This window comes from Phoca vitulina, unplaced genomic scaffold (genome assembly GCF_004348235.1).
Source record: "Phoca vitulina isolate PV1807 unplaced genomic scaffold, GSC_HSeal_1.0 scaffold22, whole genome shotgun sequence".
Lineage (NCBI taxonomy): Eukaryota > Metazoa > Chordata > Mammalia > Carnivora > Phocidae > Phoca > Phoca vitulina.
In genome coordinates, this window is record NW_022589725.1 from 7599718 (window position 1) to 7616477 (window position 16760).

The following is a 16760-nucleotide window of genomic DNA, read 5'->3' on the forward strand; positions in this document are numbered from 1 at the left end:
CACTGCTGAAGTTCACCTAGCAAGTAAGTGGTAGAACTCACACGTGCCCCCCTCATCCAGCTGCACACTCAGCCAACAGAGGACCGCATGCCTAGGGTTTAGGGGCTCCTCTGTTCCCGGGGGCCCACAGCCTGTGTGATTACTCTCCCTCCAAAACCAGGAGTGGAGATCAAAGCTCACAAGCTTTTCAAACACAGGTGCTGAAGGCTGCCCTCAAATTAGAGACAGGCTCTGCACAGGCAGACCGAGATCGCACAGAAGCCAGGATACGGACTGACGGACCTGGTCCAAACCCTGCTCTTCACACACTTCCTGGCTGTGTGAGCTCTGGGCGAGGTGACAACCTCTCTGAGCCTGTCTCCTCGTCGGTGAAGTCGAGCTCACGTTATAGGCACACAGGTGACGCACAGGAAGGACAGGGCACTGTGCAGGAGTCAGGGTAGGTGCCCTAGGAGAAGTCAGAGCTGGGGCAGGTGCATAGGCAGAAGGGTGCAGCGAGGCAGAGTGTGCTGGGGGAAGAAGCCTCTACTTCTCCTCCTCTGGTCCCTGCACACCGCAGGCCCCAGGGCCATGTTGGAGCCTGGTGTTTTCCTGGGCTTGGACAAGAGTAGGATTTGTCTCACACTCCAAATTGGAAACTCAGGTCATTCTGAATCCAGCCTGGCTAAGGGGACAGAGCCCAAGGGACAGAGAGCCCTGTGGGACTGGGGCTGAGGCCACTGGCAGGATTTCAGGCCAACCCAGCCCATTTGCTGGTGCTTTCCCAGCCAGAAGGAGGCCACGCTAATTAAGTGGAATGTGCCAGCCTGCAAATCGATTTCTGCAGCTCCAACTCTGAGAGGGGCCAGCAGCTCCCAAACTGGGTCAGACACTGTTACTCCCTCAGAGTCCCCCAGAAGCACCGACTTCTTACCTGCATCTCTGCTGGTGAAGCTAGGCCCCACACACTCCCCACCCTGGCGCCTGTGTTTGGGTCACTGACCAAGGTCTTAACCTCCAACGTCCCAGCCCACCCCAATGGGCATTGCATTCCTCTCTGGAGAGGCGGCTCCTCCCCCGGCTACCCCACAATGCCAGGCTCAGAGGTCCAGGGGGTGCTTAGGGTGGGGGGGCATGGTCATGTATCATGGCTGGTTCAGGGTCAAGGCATCTGGGGCTGCAAGCCCAGCTCATGGGCAGGGCCTAGCAGAACCTGCTGAGTTCATCAATGAGAACAGAAGGAACCAGCCCAGAGAAAGTCCAAACAGAAGGCAAAAGGGGCATCTTGGGGGTTAAAGATTACCAGCTAGAAGGCCCGGGTTGAGGGGCAGAGCTCAGACAAGGCCTTCAACAGAAGCCATGAGCCGTGGCCCAGATATATGCTGGGGATTTCCTTTTTTTTTTTTTTTTTAAGATTTTATTTATTTATTTGACAGAGAGAGAGATAGCGAGAGCAGGAACACAAGCAGGGGGAGTGGGAGAGGGAGAAGCAGGCTTCCCGCAGAGCAGGGAGCCCAATGCAGGGCTCGATCCCAGGACCCTGGGATCATAACCTGAGCTGAAGGCAGACGCTTAACGACTGAGCCACCCAGGTGCCCCTGCTGTGGATATCTTAACAGTACTAAAAGACTGTGTTTCTCAGGGGCTCGCAATGGGCTAGAAGTCTGCCCACGCAGGGGACATACATTTCCTTATTTAAATCTTGCAGCATCCTGTCAGTGTCTCCATCTTACAGATGGTAAAACAGATGAGGCTCAGAGAGATGGAGTGACTTGCTCAAGGCCACAAGAGAGTCAGAACTGGACCCCAGGCCCGGCTGACTGCCAAGTCCTTGCTCTCCACCATTTGCTAATCTGCGTCTTGACTCATGGGAAAAATCTCACACAGTGCACCCATGGGGGCCCGCCAGGCTGCTGGGGCTTTACTGAGCTTTGGCTTCGGATGTGACTCAATTGCCCTGGCCTATGAGCTCCCCGGGACCAGTGCTCAACACCATCCTCCTGCCAGAGCTGGCTGCCTGTGCCCTGTGGATACCCCCAGGCTCCAGGGCCTGACCAGTGGGGATGCCATGAGGATCAGCCTCCTGGCTGTACCCACAGGAGTCAGGCCCCGGGGAGGACGTGGAGGACTTCGTAAATCAAAGGAAGCTGGCTGAAGCTAGAACTTCCAGTGGAGGGTACCCTGAGACCCCAGGGGCAGTGGCTGCTATCTGGTCAAGCCTCCATTTTGCCGGGGGGTTTGCAAGCTGAGGGAGGGGCTGGCTCTCTGCGGACCAGTGGGGAGATGTGAAGAGGCTGTCGGTGGAGGGTGAGTATGGGAGCGAGGACTGACAGAGAAGGCCGGGAGACTGGCACAGGGAACGGAGCTGGACGGCAGGGTGCGCCAACCAGGCGCTGCTGGGTTACAGTCCTCTCCTCTGTCTCCCCACAAAGCTGTCAGTGCCACCTTCCCACTGAGAAAGCACAACAGCCACGGAGCCCCTGGCACTGCTCCAGCAGCCCACCCGGGCCCTGGAAGGTCCCTTGTGAGAGGTGTAGGAGGTCCTTATCCGCTGAAGAAGTCCCATGACCCTCTCCGTCCCACATACAGTCTGACCTCTGATGGCCACAAAGGGGGGCAGCTTAGTGTGGAGATGAGGGCACAAGTCCGAATGTCTGAGTTCAGTTCCCAGGTCTGCCCCTAACTCGCTGTGTGACTTCGGGCAAGTTGCTTTACCTCTCTGTGCATATGCTTCCACAACTGCAGAAACCGGGTAATCACAGAACCTCTCATAAGGTTGTCAGGAGGATTCAATGGGGTGAATATTAATGAAGCACTTTAAATGTCTGGCACATAGAAAGCGCTACTAAGCTGGATGCCACTTGAAGCAGAAGGGACTATGAGTCAAGGGCAACAGTGTATAAAGCAAAGCTTCCTCACACTTACTCCAAACCTAAGCAAAGGCTGCTGACCAGGACCACCAGCACACAGTAGGTACTCCAGAAATAGTTGGCTGCTAGGGCAGAAGCTTCTATGTGTTCACCAAACCCTGCTTCCTTATCCTCCTGGGCACGTAGCTAGAATTATCTGTCCCCATCTCCCTTGTAAAGGTGGGGCCATAGTCTGGGTCCTGGTCAGTGGGATGTGGGCATGAGTGGCATAGGAAGAACTCTGTGGAACCCTCCCTTGCAATCCCAACACACTCTCCACTCCTGGCCTGAACGGACAGGACCTGGGGGTCTAGAGTTGTACTGCCCAATATGGGACTACAAGCCAGCTGTGGCCACGGACACTTGAAAGGTGTCCAATCCGAACTGACATACAAATGTGTCAACACACACTGGATTTCAAAGGCTTCTATTAAAAAACCCCAGACTGTAAGGTATTTCATTAATAAGTTTTTATATTGATTGCATGTTGAAATAATATTTTGGATATACTGGGTTGAATAAAATATATTATTAAATTTATTAAAAGTAATTTCACCTGTTTGTTTTCACCTTTTTGAATGTGGCTACTAGGACACTGAAAATTACATATGTGACTTGCATTATATTTCTGTTGGATGATGTAGATGTAGAGCTCAGAACCATAGATGGAAGGAACCTGGGTACAAGGTCACCGCATGGAGGAAATCACCTAAGAGGACCTTTCAGAGTTGTACAACCATCACCACAATCCATTTTAGAACATTTCAGCACCCCAAAAAGAAACCCCATGCCCATTGGCAGTCATTCCCCATTCCCTACCTGCACCTCCAGCCCCAGGTAACCCATAAACACCCACGTTGGATGGTTATGTGAGCAAGAGATAAACTTCAAAATGTCACAGCAATTACCACCTTGTTATAAAGATGGCCACAAATGGTGACCATCGAACTCCTGCCATCAGGAGATGGGGTCTTCATCCCTCCTCCTTAAAACTTAGTGGGCATTGTGATTCTTCCAAAACTCAAGATATAGGCAGCTTCAACTTCCTTGATCCTGGAACATGTACTCTGGGAGCCCTGAGCTACCACATAAGAAGTCTGACTGCCAAGGCTGCCATGTTGGACAGGCCACATGGAGAGAGAGATGCCCAGCCAGCTCCAAGATGCCCCAGGCCTCACTATGTACGTCATCCTAGCTAAGGCCCCAGCACAGATGAAATTTCCCTGCTGTGCTCTATCTGAATTCTGACCCCTGAGAGATAATAATAAAATGGTGCTTGTTTAAACCCCTAAGTTTTGGAGTGGTTTTTCTTACATGGCAATAGAGAATCAGTACCCCTCCCTGGTAATACAGCTCCCCTCCACATCTCTACTTCCTTACACCTTTCTGGGTCACTTCAGGGATTTGGTCAACAAGCTCCTTGCCCTCTGCATGATTCTGCAGAACCCAATCATAGCCCCCCTGCTCAAATCTTACAGTGCAAAGTGGGTGGCAGCTAGCAGGCCCATTTCATTTACCCAGAAGATCAGTTTGGTCTTTCCCTCTGCCTCCATTTCTTTTCCTCTCCGCCAGAAAGTTTTCAAAGACCAGGATTCTCCTCCAAAAATGATCCATTCTGAGTCGGCCAGGATCTGGGGATCCCAGAGCTCTTCTAATCAACAATGGACTTCCCTTCGGTGTAGCCAGCCCTTGGGAATACCCTCCTAGTCTTAGGCTGCCTTTGTGTCCTCCTTGGGGACTCCTTACCAGCTTCTCCAGATTGTAAGGAACCCCTCTGACCCAATAGCACAAAGGGCCTGCTATGGACTGAACTGTGTCCCCCTCAAATTTATACGTTGAAACCTTAACCCCCAGTGTGATGGTATTTGGAGATGGTGCCTTTAGGAGGTCATTAGGTTTAAATGCGGTCATGAGGGTGGGGCCTTTGTGATGAGATTAGTGGCCTTAGAAGAAGAGACACCAGAGGGTTTGCTTATTCTCTCTCTCATGTAAGGACACAGTGAGAAGGAGGCCATCCATAAACCAGGAGGATGATTCTCACCAGAAACTGACCATTCTGGCTCCTTGATCTTGGACTTTCAGCCTCCAGAAACGTGGGAAATACATTTTTATTGTTTAAGCCACCTAGTCTGTGGTATTTTTCTATGACAACCCAAGCTGACTAAGACAGAGCCCTAGTGCCTGGCTGAGATCTCCAAGCCATGGCCACCCTGGAAAGACCTGGGGGATTTTGGCTCCCATTGGGTCTGCCCTGGGAGACACCTCGGTCAAGGCAATAATCAGTCACTGAGTGCCATGAGTCAGAAGCTGTTTATTAGCCAGAGCACACCAAGACCAAGAATATGCTTGCCAAAAATGGAGTTTTAAGAAATCTACAGAGTTGTGTGGGCTTTATGAATATATTTTCAGCTGCAGAGAAAAAGATGGCGTATTTGACATGTCCTCAAACCTACTTACCAATCCATCTGTATAAAATCCAACCCCCTCCATTAATTAGAGCTTAACCTTAAGCTTCTTTTAGCGAAAAACAATTTTACCAACCAAGAGCCTCTGGAGTGAATGGCTTATCTTGGAATCAGCAGCTTATTCAATAAGGCACCACGTCACCTATGACAACGAGATTGCATTGCTTTCATGAAATAAGGAGAACAGTCAGGCTCTTCAGGACCCAAATGTAAATCTTTTTTGAATTAAAACAATTTTCTGAAGCCTGAAGTTATTGCCATATAATGTTTTGCAAGCACCTAGTGTCAGAAAGTGTTTTGAAAACGTCAGCGGGGCATGACCCTTGACATGGCATCTGTCCCAAGACATGCTGGAAAGGACAGAAGAGAGAAGGACAAACTGCCCAAGCCCAGGAGCTTTCTATTCCTATGGCTCAGCCTATGCAGATGATGGAAATTCACAACGGACTATAAATGTCTAAGTGCAAATGAGGTCTGATTGCCAGTGGTGGGTACACCCTGGGGAACACTGGTTCTAAATTGTGACTTTATCTAACAGACCTCCTTGGGGATGGGTTTGGAACACAGCTAACAGGCAGCTGCACCCACCCGCAGGTGGGGGTCATGGGCACTTGGCTTGTTTCTCAGGCTCCTCACTCACACAGGATACTCTACCTGAGCCCTCACTTCTGGATCAGACCTTGCTACATGCTCTTAAAGGGTGAATGGGGGAGGATTGGGCTTTTGAAGAGGGGAAAATCCTCCATATGGGTGTAATCCATGACTGTAGCATAAGGCTTAGAGTACAGACAGTGCTCGCTCTGCTTCTCGCCTGGGCAAGGGACTAGACCTAAGCCTCAGTTAATCCACCTGTAAAGTGGGGGCTCTCAATAATACTTATTTTATGGAGTTGTCAAAAGGCTGAAATGAGATGATGCATGGAAAAACTTATAGCACAGTGCCTGGCACATAGTGTCCAATGAAAACTGGCAGACAGAACAATGAAGATGATGCTGGGCCAGTGGGGGATCAGATGTGGGCTCCGATGGGACATCTGGCAGGCAACCTCACCCATCCTCTGAGGAGCTGAGAGAAGAGAGAACCCCTTCCTAAAGGGAAGAAACTCAGCCAGCCACACAGCACCCACCCACCACTGCCATAACATCAGCCTTAATCCGGGAAAGCTTTACCCCCCTAGTTTGTAGCGGCCTAGATTCAAGTTCATGGATACACACTTAGAGCTTCTTTCTCACCAGCAAGACCTAAGAAAGTGGCAAAATGGAGGCGCTTGGAGCAGAGCAGAATGACCCCCTGGTCTGGGACTGGTCTGGGACTCTTCTACTGTCCCACTGCAGGTCTGGGACTCTTCTACTATCCCACTGCAGTAAGTCCCACTTTGTGCCTTACCTTCATTATCCAGTTACTTTTCTATTCTCCAACTAGTCCTTCATTGCCCAGCTACTCCCTCTCTCCAGCTACTTTCCCATTACCTTAGCTGTTCCTTCACTATCCAACTCTGTGCCACCCACTCAGATCATCACTCATCACCCAGTTAGTTACTCGGCCCCTCCCCAGCTTCTCTCGCATCTTTGTATTATCTAGAGTTCACACTAGTTTGGAACGATCAAGGGAATCTTGGCTTTAGTCAGGACAAATATGTCTTGGTCTATATATACATATCTCTGCAGGAAATTATGTCTTCCTGGACCAAGCAGCTGATGTTCAGAAATGGAATGTTTCCTGCTTATTATCTGTGAGGCCTTTGGTCTGGGCTACTGGGAGTGGAAAGGCAAAGCCCACACGGAACAGGGCATGGAACACTGGCAGGCAGAGCCAGGAGTCCCAGCCGCACGGGAGGACCCTGGCGGGTTGGGTAGCATGGTCCTGGAGCCGCTCTCCTGGTTCCAGATGTGATGCTAAGACTAGAGGCTCCTTCCCCTCACCAGGGCCCTGCCCACAGCATCCCTGCAGTTTGGGATGCTCTCTCCTAAAAGCCAGGAGAGCTTCATTATGGATCTGATTAAATCATAAGGAATCTCATCCCAGGCTTGCCAGAAAACAAGTTATTTTCAGCATCCGTGGGCAGCAAATGAAGAAGAAAGTCATGAGCCGGAAGGAATGACTGTGTAGAAACCTTGCCCATTCAGAGGAAGGTTGGCCACCATGTCTCTTTGAGAAAACGTTAGGTGCCAAGGAACTTAGGAGAAGTTTTGTGAAATAATCTAGGATATTTCTTTTTAATGACAAGGGAATGGATCATATTAACTCCAAAAGGTTAGAGAAAGCCATTTATAGAAGCTAATTAGGGTCCTTCCAAAGAGCTTTTATAATTATAGATGGGTTTTGAACCTAATTCAAATGGCTCAAGCCAAACAAAACATGTATTTGTGGCCGCCTTGAGAGATGACACATGATACAAGGAGATCCCAGGCACCTCGAGTTCTACAGTCTCAGTAAATGGTCTGACAGAAGTTCTTCAGGGGGGCAGGCCCTTTCACTTTAGGGAGTCTGAAAGGACTCCCTCATGCAAGCAGGCTTTAAGTGTTCCATCATGTGGGGTGGCCAAAACCTTTCATTTCCCACTGGCTTGCAATGAAAATTGCTGTAAAATGTTTTCATTTTCATACTAAAGTGTAAATGACTACAATCAGGATATTCTTATATGAATGACTAATAGATAGGCTGGCACTGAGTAAATGGAGATCGAAGAAATGGGGTAGTTATGGCAGTCGGGGTGAGTGGAAGAAGGATTAGAAAGAAAACAGAAGAGATGTTAACCTTGCTGCTGGCCCATCGTAACCGAGGCTAGTGGTGGATGATAGTAATTGCCACTTAGGCTATATTTGCTGGCCAGACTTTATCTCTATGAATCTCCACTGCTCCCACCCCCACAGTCACTATTCTCTCCACTTTACAGATGAGGAATCTAAGCACAAAGAGATTAAGTCATTCACCCAAGGCCCAAAATGAAGATTAAAACTTAGTTTTGTCTGACTCCATGCTAACTCTCAAGGTCCATCACCTCTCTGCAAAGCTTCCCAACCTTTCCAACAAGGGCCCCACTTTGATTCAGTTTTCCCTATGCCATCCATGTTTTGAAAGATTTTTATCTACTGAACACACTGCATTTGTGAACTAATAATTCGTTCCATCTGGCTGATGATTATTTTTCTGTTCCTGCTTCTGTTTCAACATTATTCCAGACTTTAACCCCAATTACTGAGGGTTCAACCTAATATTATGAAATCACATAAATCACTGTCGTGGCTATGCAGTTAATAAGCAATAAAATTAAATAAGCATAAGAACCATTCCCCGGTGCTGAATTCTGACTGCCACATGGTTCTGGAGTCAATGCAAATCATATACTTGACATGCTCAACCCAGGGTCTGGGGTCCCACAGGGTTTGGCCCACCTGGTACAATCCCAGACACTGCAGGTATATCAACAGCCAATCACAGCATCTGACCAAAACAATATGCCCAGGGTTATCACACTGGGTTGCTAGAATTCTGGTCTAAAGCAAAGCAAAGTCTAGAGTATGTGGTAGATTGTACCAGTAAGAGCCCCTGTGAATCAGGCCTTTCAGCAGCCATGCACATGGGTACTAGAAGGCATGTAGAGGCTCTTCCAGCATTGATGCTGAGCTTGGCCATGTGACTTACTTTGGCCAATGAGACATCAGCAAACATGATGCAGGCAAAGGGCCACATACATGCTTGGGCACTGGAGCTTGCTTTCTTGAAACCCCGAGCCCACTATGCTGGAGGAAGCCCAGCATAGAAGACCACACGCAGAGAGAATCCCAGCCATCCCAGCTGAGCCCAGACACTGGCTGACCCAGCAAATAACCACAACCTCATACTGAGCCCAGGCAGGACCAACAGAAGTGCCTAGCCAATCCAAAGAAACACTGAGAAGTAAGTTGTTCTGAGCCACTAAGTGTCTCAGGATGGTTTGTTATGCAACAATAGGCAGCCAATTCAGTACAGTTCTTGAGGATGACTCACCTGAAGAATTGCCATTACTACCTTTGTGGTGCCTAGGGAATTGGGGATCCTTATGCCAAAAAGCCTGTGTCCTCAGGTTTCTCTTGAAGGATTGGGAACACTGACTCCTCCATCAAGATTTGGGCTTCATTGAGCTTTTCATGTGTAAAGGATGAAGGCACCACTCCCTCTCCCCAACTTAGCAGATTTCGTATCTCTCCTCTTGGTTTTCACCTCTGTTCTGGACACAACTGCCTCCACCAAGTGGCAGACAAGAGGATGGGGCGGTGGGGTCAGCTCTGTTTGTTGGCACAAACACGGGATGGATGGATGTACTAGACGATTTAATACTTTGAGCAGATTCTGGAACATTCTCCTATTTGCTAAACCCCAGCCTTCCTCCCCAGGGTTAGTTAATGACTTTGGCCTTGGTGATTGTTTTAGAAGGGCTTAGGATTTGTTCATTGAAAGAGCCTCTGAGTTCCTCTGATAGAAATACATCTTCTCACTCCATTATAAAGGAAACAGTGGTTCCTAGAAGCCAAGCAAGAATAAGTCATGCCCCAAATATCTCAACTATCTCCTCAACAGGGTCACTAGACTGAGAAATGTTAAAGATAGGGACTTTCTGGATTCCAGTGAGCATTTGACAAGCCTCTCACATATCTCCTTACGTGGGGAAGGGAAATGCTGGAAAGTCATGGTGTTTGGGGTTTAAAGAGATTCCAGGAGAGTTCCAATTGGCTGAGTCCCCCAGGATGGCATCCCATTGGTGACTGACCATGGTTTACCATGATTGACTATGGTTTACCTACCACAAGTGGTTTCTTCGCTCCAGAGTAGTTCCATACAATCTGAGCCTAGGAGGCTGCTGAATAAAACCACAACACAGTTTCACCTGAGAAAAGGAATTGTCTTACGTGCCAGAAATTCACTTAAGCATGGTCGACTCATTCTGCGCCTGCAGGTAGACCTGGCTGGGAGGCCAAGTTATAATCAGAGGATTGCAAGCAGGTACATAATCATCACATTAATGGCATCATGTCAGGATGGGTTGAAGTCTCTTTTTCCATAATCACAATGCCCTTAGCAAGGGGATGGTCATCTTCAAAGTTGTTGGTCACATTTGTTGGTCTTCTCCCTTGGACAGTATTTAGATGGCCTCACTCGTTAATGATCTCCTAGCCTCCTTTTTCTAGGCATCTGTTCTTGACAAGGCTCTCTTTATAACATCATCCACTCTTCAGCATATTAATACTGTGCTCTCTTCAAACTGACTTTGCTAGACTGTGAGCTCCATTATGGCCTGAGCCAGTCTCCTGTTCACTATGGGGCCACTGGCGCTGGTCTGAAGATGTTCAGACTGTGCTCCATGGATGTCTGTGCATGAAATTCTACTCTGATCCCTTACATGTTTTGTTATAATTTAATCCTCAGAGAGAAAACTTCTTCCAAGTTTATGTAGGACAGGAAGGCTCTTTTTTTTATAGGAAACTCTTGCGATTGACCTCACATACCAACTACAAAAACAGTATAGTTAAATGCCTTTCAGTTGAACAACTATCCGTAATGGGTAATGATTGACTGGATACATTAATAAGGAGGAGGCCTCTGGGGTTGTGCCCTAGGCTCTGTCTTTGGCCAATGCTTATTCAACATTTTTATCAGGGATCTGGATAGGGTCCAGGACTGTGTTGTCTGATACGGGCCCTCTAGGCTAGGGGGAGCCAGATCAGGCTTTGGTGACTTAAGCAGGAGACTGCTTAAATGATTTTATACTAAATAAAATCAAAATTTCAGTTCCTTGGTCTCCTAGTCACATTTTAAAGGCCCAAGAGCCACATATGACCAGTAGCTACCATAATGGATAGTGCATTTCCATCATCAGAAAAAGTTCTACTGAACAACTCTGGAGTAGAAGGCAAGTGCCGACTGCATTTGTGAATGGCACGGAATAGAAGCTGGAGATTACTATTTCATCTGAGACGCACATATTTCATTATGGCCTGCCCATCATCCATTTTTCTTCCTTCTGGTAACCGCATCCCACTTGCCCTTGGGGTGGGTACAACATATCTCCAAGTGTCAGCCCATGTGTTTTGGGAGGAGCTGACTTCAGGGGTGTGCATATGCCTCAGATCAGATCAATCATAGCATTGCATCCCTGCTCCAGCCCTTGTGATTGCCTCAGAGGTAGGCATCTGAGCCAACGAGATTCAATTCTGGGACTTGCTGAACCTGGAAGACTGTTGGAAAGAGAAATTATTCCTAATGAAGTTACTGAAAGTAGAGAATATACACTTCGAGCTGCTAAGAGTGATCAGAGACAATTTTGGGTAGCCCCCTGGATCCACATGGGCTTCAGTTAGTTTGAGTTGGATTTCCTGTCACTGGTAACACAGAAATCTGTGTTATCATTCAAAGTCCAAATTATTTGAGCAGGTGGATAATGGGCTCAAATTCAACAAGATCAATTTAGGGTCTCGACTTCAGGGCCGAAAATCACCTGTGTGTCCAGGACGGCTTCTGGCGTGCCAGTGATGTTCTGTTTTTCAATCTGAGTGAGTACTGGTTACAGAGGCACCCGTGACATGTGAAAGTGGAACCCATTTTGCCCTTTTCTGTATGAAGAACGTATTTCAACAGATAGTTTGTTTGTTTGTTTTTAATCACTTGCATAAGAACAGGATGGGGAAGATGTAAGTTCACTAATGGGACACCCACTTGGGGGTTTCGGTTTCTTATAAACTCCAGATGAGTCAACAGTGGTGGCCCAAAAAGCCAATGGAAATTTGGGCCAGACTAACTGACAAACTCAACCAGAATGAGGAAACCGACAGTTCCATTCACCCTAGGGGGAGCCAGATCAGGCTTTGGGAAAGTTGTTCGCGAATCTCAAAGTCACTTCTTATAAAAGTCAGCAAAAGGAACAGGAGTTGTTGGCCTAGAGAGAAGAGGTGGGAGGATAGGTTATGGGCATGACAGCCTCACTGAAACACCGGAATGAACAGACGACCTTATCATCTGCAGATAATGTCATTCTCTATATGAAAACCCTGAAAGAACCCGCTGAAAAATTGAGACAGTAAAATGTCTTTCTACAAAATTAATAGATAAAAACTTAAAGCCTTCCTTTCAAGAAATAAACAGGACTTACATGATAAAAAACAAAATAAAATAAAACAAAAACAAAACAAAACAAAAAAACCCATAAGGACAACAACAACAACAAAAACCTTGTAGCTTTCCCAAAGGACTTAAAAGAAGAGTTGCCCAGTAGAGACGTGTGCCATTTGCTTGCTTAGAAAAACTCATGACACAGATATCCGTTGGCCCCAAATTAATTTTTTAAATTGTGGTAAAATATACAGAAGATAAGATTTATCATATTAACCACTCCTTACTGTACAGCTGAGTGGCATTAATTACATTCCCATTGTTGTGCAACCGTCACCAGCATCCATCTCCAACTTTTTTCATCTTTCCAAATGGAAGCTCTATACCCATTAGACAATAACTTCCCTTTCTCCCCTCCCTCTGGTCCCTGGCTAAATTTGGGGAGGTTGTTTTGTTTTTTCATTTTTCTCACTTTTTTACGGTGGTAAAATATGCATAAAATTTACCATCTTAATCATTTTTAAGAGTACAGTTCAGTGGTATTATTATTATTATATATAATATATAATGCCTATATATTATATCACAATAATATTATGAATATTATATTCATAATGCCGTGTGCTGTGCGACCGTCATAGCCATCCATCTCCAGAATTCCTCTCATCTTGTAAAACCAAAACTCTATACCCATTTATAATATTAATTAATTTTGGAGGAATCTATTTTTGAGCTCTGGAGGGAACACTTGACCAAAAGTTCTTATGTAACCAAGAACATAACCAAGAACATTTTGCAAAAGAAGAGCAATTTGAGGAAGGACTCGTTCTATCATACACTAAGCCACATTAGAAAGCTGGGATCAAAACCATGTGTAATTGGCACAGAAACAGATCGTTGGAACACAATAAACAGCTTGGAAAGTTACCCTTTTTCACAGATGAGGCTCAGGAGGATGAGCATGGCATCGCAAACTCATAGGGAAGGGAAGGAAGCTGGACAATTGGAAATGCTTTGGAAACAAAATGGAGATAGACAGATTTTCATTGACTACTTTACACTAAAGTGAATTCCAGAAAAATTACATGTTTACTTTATTTACATAAGGCCACAAAAATCTAGAAGAGCATGGAGGCTAATATACATCACTGGATGAGGCAACGCTTTAGAGCAAGAGTGAGCAAAATTTTTCTGTATAGGGCGAGAGTAAATATTTTTATCTTTACAGGTTATATGGTCTCTGTGGCAACTACCTAACCCTGTCGCTGCAGTGGGAAGGTTAGATAACATGTAAATGGTTAGACGTGGCTGTATTCCAATAAAACTTTATTTACAAAAACAGATGGTGGCAAGATTTGGCCTTCAAGCCATAGTTTTAGAGGGATAAAAGCCCTGTTTTTGAGGGATAAAAGCAAAGAACAAAATAATGAAGGGGGGGAGTGAATATCATTAGATTTAACTACATAAAAATGATCTATAAACAAAATGGTAAAGCGAACACACACATACACACATGCGCACGTGCACACACACACACACACACAGTCTGCAGAAAGCATGTGCACCGTACATGACAACAACCCACATCCTCCCCTCCATTTTCATGCTTTCTCTCTCTCCTCCTCCCTTTCTCTCCTCTGTCACAAACATTACTCAATCATTGAAGTCAACAAGAAAAAGAAACTAGTAGAAAAAATGGACCCAAAAAATAGACAACTCAGAGAAATAAAGAAACGAATGCCCAGGAAGATTATGAATAGGTATTCAACCTTAAACTTCTCCCTTACATGTGAATTAAGACAACAGGACTATCTCCCATATATTGAATCTATCAGCAACTTTACGCTTTCTGTGGCATCCAGCGGTGCCAATGAGCAAGGCAGAGGTGAGGCAGGCCGGCACACAGGCTGGGGGGCGTTGCAAACTGACCAAATAAGCAACTTCTACCAAAGCCTTGTAGATGTTTATATCTCAAAACTATGAGCCTCAAGGAATCTACCCAAAGTAAACGATCAAACCTGTGACCAAATACTTTAATACAGTGATAATCACCACCACCAGCATAATTTATAGTAGCAAAAATTGGAAACAACCTGAAAATCCAATCATAGGGGAGTGGTTATGTAAATTATGGTACATTCAGACAGAGGACTAGGAGGTCATCATTAACAATCTCTTTTGCAAAGATTATATTAATACAATATAAAACTGTCCACCTCTAGGCCACATCTGGCTCAGCAGATGGACCTTTCTTCTAAAAATGGCTCCCTCCCTAGGGTTCTGAGATGCCACACCGCCCTAGTTGTCTTTCTTCCACCCTGGCAGATGATTATTGGTCTCCTTTGTTCTCTTCTTCTTGGCTCAACATGGAGCTACCAAGGTATCCCAGGGTTTCTCTTGGTTTATGTTCTTTGCTCGATCTACCTTGCTATTACTACGGGAGAGAAGCCATTAAAGTTCTTCCATGGTCTTAAATGAAGTGTTATCTCATTGTGGCTTTGATCTGCATTTCCCTAATGATTAATGATGTTGAGCATCTTTTCATATACCTGTTGGCCATCTGTATGTCTTCTGTGGGAAAATGTCTATTCAGGTATTCTGCCCATTTTTAATTGGATTATTTGTTTTTTTGTTATTGAGTTGTATGAGTTCCTTATATCTTTTGGATATTAACCCCCTATCTGAGATATAGTTTGCAAATACTTTCTCCTATTCCGTAGTTTGCTTCTTCTTTTGCTGACCATTCTTTTTGCTGTGCAGAAGCTTTTGGGTTTGATATAGGCCCACCTGTTAATTTTTTCCTTTTGTTGCTTGTGTTTTTGGTGTAATAGCCAAAAAAAAGTGAGCTAATATTTTCTAACAGATAATACATTACCTTTAAAAAAAAGAAAAGAAAGTAGACATGGGTAAAAGAACCTTTCAAAATGCAAGACCACCAATGGATTTTAATGTAACAAAGTAAGAAAAGCAAAAAATCGATATGGTTTCAAATTCCACATTGAGACTAACCTTCAAGAAGCTACCACTTGTTGAATTTGGTTGCAATATCAAAGAATATCCACAATGATCTGAAAAAGCAATTAAAATATTCCTCTCTTTTCCAATGACACATCTGTGTGAGGTAAGATTTTCTTCATTTACTTTAACCAATATAACATATCACAACATATTGAATGCAGAAGCAGATAAGAGAATCCAGCTATCTTCTTTTAAGCAAAGTATAAAACAAGGCTACTCTATATTTTTTTGTCTTGAAAAATATTAGTATTTTTCATAAAAATATTTATGTTCACATGTGGTAGTTCTAGAACATGTCCACAAATTCTCCTCGCTTCAAGAGGTGGAGCCTAATTCCTCTCCCCATGAGTGTGAGCTAGACTTTGTGAATCGTTTCTAATGAATAGAATATGGCAGAAGTAATGATATATGACTTAAAAGTCTAGGTCATAAAAGGCAGTGTGGTTTCCTCCTTACTCGATCTCTTGGATCACTCACTCTGAAGAAAGCCAGCCAGCATGTTCAGAAGACACTCAAGTGGCCCCATGAAGAGGCTCATATGGCAAGAATCTGAGGCCTCCTGCCAAGAGCCATGTGAGTGTGCCATCTTGGAGGCAGATTCTCCAGCCCCATTAAATCGTGAGGTAATTGCAACCTTATGAGAGATCCTGAGCTAGAACCACCCAGGCCACGTTGCCCCTGGATTCTTGATCCACAGAAACTGTGTGAAACAGTAAACGTTTATTGTTTTAAGCTGCTAAATTTTGAGCTCCTCTGCTATGCAGCAATAGATAACTAGTACAACAGATAATGGCTTTATTTTTATGTTTTAATGAGTAGATATTTTTTAATTCCGCAGTCTTAATTTCTAATATGATAAATATCAATACAGAACCCAGTGAAACAAAAGCTCTTGAGATTTCTCAGTTTTGAACCATATAAAGGGGCCTTGAGACCAAAAAGGTTGAGGACTAATGCCCTAAGCTCTTTGGAAACTACCCCTTTATTAAACTTTTCTCCATTTCTTCCCTATCAGGACCCTGAGTAATAGAACAATACCAAAACATTATCAGTAGTTGTTGTTGTTCACTTTGGGTGTATCTGTGATTTTATTTTCTTAATGTTTTTTTCCTGTACTTTAACAAGGATGAATGATTTTTATAACTAAGAGAAAAGAAACTTCCCTTTTCAAAATCACCAGACGTGAAAGTCAGACCTACGTTTCCTTTGGATGAGTCGACAGTTTAAGCACGACGTACAGAGCCCAGGTGTGCCCCAGTACACCTCCCAGCGAGGGAGCCGTCTGCGGGGCGCGTGGTGGGTG

General features: G+C 45.3%; 1 protein-coding gene across 2 annotated transcripts in view; it reads right to left on the minus strand.

The window, feature by feature from the left end:
* Positions 1 to 16760, minus strand: part of PPP1R16B (protein phosphatase 1 regulatory subunit 16B) — a 92912-nt gene that overhangs the window by 43568 nt on the left and 32584 nt on the right. The window lies entirely within an intron of this gene.